Raw genomic sequence first — 3371 nt, forward strand, 5'->3', positions numbered from 1 at the left:
CGCAAAAGATTTTGAATATATGTGATTGTACTTTTGGCCCTCGACACAAAATATCATTTAATAATAATCCAGATTTTTCAGGAGCATAGCCATCAAAAACTTCTCTAGTTTTGGTGGATATGCTTTCGGTCTTGACGACTGCGGAATAAGGCAAGTAGTTTGTGAGCTTGCTAACTGCAGTCGGTGCAATATGCATATGTGACCTAAATCAATATATTATTCCATGAGAGTCTTGTACCCTATAGCTAATACAGCGTCATTTGCATTTTGACGCTCTACCCTCTATATAGTAGAAATATTTCATTGACATCATTTGTGAGTCGTGTAGGGTCCCTAGATTAGCTTTCAGAGGTAACCAAACAATGAACTTGGCCCACCAATATGAACATATCAATCAGAAAACTATACCATGATAAATAAAACATAACTAGTAGATTTGATCTTTTGATAATTTTCTACTTTAATTAAATTTAATATTTATTGTGTTGCGTTTTGTTACCATTTTTGGTTTAATTCACAGACTTAGATATAAAAGATTGAAAACTAGCAGATTATCTGTGACAATAAATGCACGTAGAAGAAAGAAATTCACACAAACTCAAATCTAATGGGCGGAAAAACACATTTTCATTTCGGATGCCAGCGTAACGTTACTCCAGCATCCGCATTCATGATTTTCATTTTAGACACTCAAAACTGGTACCAAAATGTGTTATATAATTTGTACAAATTTGTAAACGCATTTTGAAAAATTTGCACACCCTCCCTAAGGGTGGAAAAACACATTTTCATTTCGGATGCCAGCGTAACGTTACTCCAGTATCCGCATTCATGATTTACATCTTAGACACTCAAAACTGGTACCAAAATTTGTTATATAATTTGTGCAAATTAATGATCATTAAGCAATACTATAATTTAACATACTATTTTTATTTTTATTTATAATTAATTTTACTGAGTATACGCTTTAATGTTCTTGATATGTAAACGTGTTCCCCCCTGTATACTACGTTATTATTAATTTTATATTTAAAATTACATACACTCTATACGAGCCTCTATAGTTTACAATCATACTCCTAAAATATATTTTCATAAACATTTAAATTTTTTATGATTACCTATGTTAATTTCTAAACCCTCCTCTCCCCACTCCTTAAGAAGTAAAAAAACCTAAATATTTATTAATATTTATAGACTTAAAAGTATACCCGATAGTCTATAAATTAGGTATCACAACTTTGAGTAATTAAGAATAAATGAAAACATTGTTATATTTATGTTATTGTGTGACGCAGTGTACACGAAATAATATTTATTGACAAAATTATTTTCAGTAATGCATGTGACCGTGCATCTTGGCGTCGATGATCGTTATCGATAAGCTTATATCATAATTTTAGATGTAAAATATTATATTTATATAATATAATAAATACTAGTTGCTTGTGAAACTCGCTGTCCTGAAACTCGGGAGCTTGTGAGAGTCGGCGATGCAGACGTCAATGTCGTTGAAATTACTTTTAGAAGTCACTCCTGTTGACGTCATGGGTAGTTAAAAAACAAAAATTTAGGAGGTGATAACGATTTTTGATAAGTCTTAGAGATCTCGTTTCGAGCGCGGGAATGTTTGAAATTTCACTTTACCCACGAAAATCGGCAATTGAATAACACGGTTCCCCGTCGCATGTCCTTTGCTTTTTCGTATGTAATAAAAATGTAAATTCGAAAACTGAGTTGGAATGTCTAGCAAGTCCGTCACCTCAAGTGAAAATCGTTTAACATTCAAGTTAGCCAGCTACGTAGGCAATCCGACTTCGTCGGATCGCAGACCCTCCGTTCAGAGTCTATGAGTGAAACTCAACTAATTGGTTGTATTTACCTACATTATACACACATAATGTATAGAAAATGAAGATCGCAAGTAGGTAATGATATTCGGCATGATAAACCAAAGATATTCTAATCATACGGATAGACGGTAGTAGGTATAAGTATTTTTGAAATTATTTCATAATGTAAGCACCACGAAGATTATGTTTACAATAATAATGGAGATAACAATGAAATAATCATTGGAACTTGGAAAAATCATGTAAAAAAAACCGGAAAAAAAATGCAAAAAATCCGGGCAGTTATGCTACAGTATAGGACTGCCGTGGTAACGGCGGCGACGATACATCCGCCGCCGGAGTTTGAACTCGCCTACCCTACGACTGTTACCTAACGCCTAAACCTACGGGACACCCAATCAGATGCTAACCGACGGAAAAATTTGAGCATTTAAGCCGTTTATATTCATAAGCGAATACTACAATAAGCGATGTTTAACCGATGAAATCCGTAGGATATGGCCATTATTTTTATTGCATATAGTTAACAAAATAGATGTAAATACATAGCAATTTCTGTTGTTGTAATAAAAAAACTAAAATATTTGTATTGCTATTATTATGCGTAATAGTATACATGTATTATACGGTTCAGCATCAAATAAATAGTTAATTTATTTAATATATAAGCAATATACAATTGAACGTACTCATTCAACTCAGAGTGTATTAATTGTGAAATCCGATATTATATCACATCATCGAGCACTAAAATATTGTCTTTTATTTATTACATATTACATATTTTGGGTTTTCGAGTAGATTTGTTGAAATCCAACCACAGGATTGTGTGTTGATCTCATCGAAATCGCCTAATAATTTTTAATTTAATATATCGCATTCGGACGTTCCACAGTCGCAGAATTATACGATCGATATGGACCTGACCGTCGAAGAACAGTCCTGTTTCATTCGATATATTTAACCGAGAGAAGGACAAAACAGTAAGTGTAAGGCTCCGTTCGACGACTTTGGTTCGGTCTGTAAAAGAGATTTCGAAGTGTGAGAATGGGGCACGAAGAAAGGCGAACGGAGCTCGAAAAGCAAAAGTTTTGAAACAATCCCGGCGATGAGGCGAAGACGATATTTCAAAACGATAACGCGGCGATATTTTTTCGCGCTCCCATTGGCCGGGAAGCGAACGCTCGTGGAAGAAAAGAAATAGTCTTTCGTTCCGGGAGGAAAAGACTCCGGGACCTTACCATTTTATATATTAAGATAGATCCATGCAATGAAGTTAAAAATAGATGTGTAAAGTGTAAAAATAATAACCGTTCTTAATGAACGTGATAACAAGGAAATGTCGCGTCCTCGTCTAGACCGTCTATTATCATCATCTATTGTTTAACACAACTGTTTTAGGCTGTACTGTTAATTTTATTAAAAATAATATTGCGATACACATTAGTATAGTCTGTTCTCGTTGGAATTCCACTGTGATCTGATGGTTCTGAATTTATAGTTTATGTTTAATTA

This window comes from Myzus persicae, unplaced genomic scaffold (genome assembly GCF_001856785.1).
Source record: "Myzus persicae strain clone G006 unplaced genomic scaffold, MPER_G0061.0, whole genome shotgun sequence".
NCBI lineage: Eukaryota > Metazoa > Arthropoda > Insecta > Hemiptera > Aphididae > Myzus > Myzus persicae.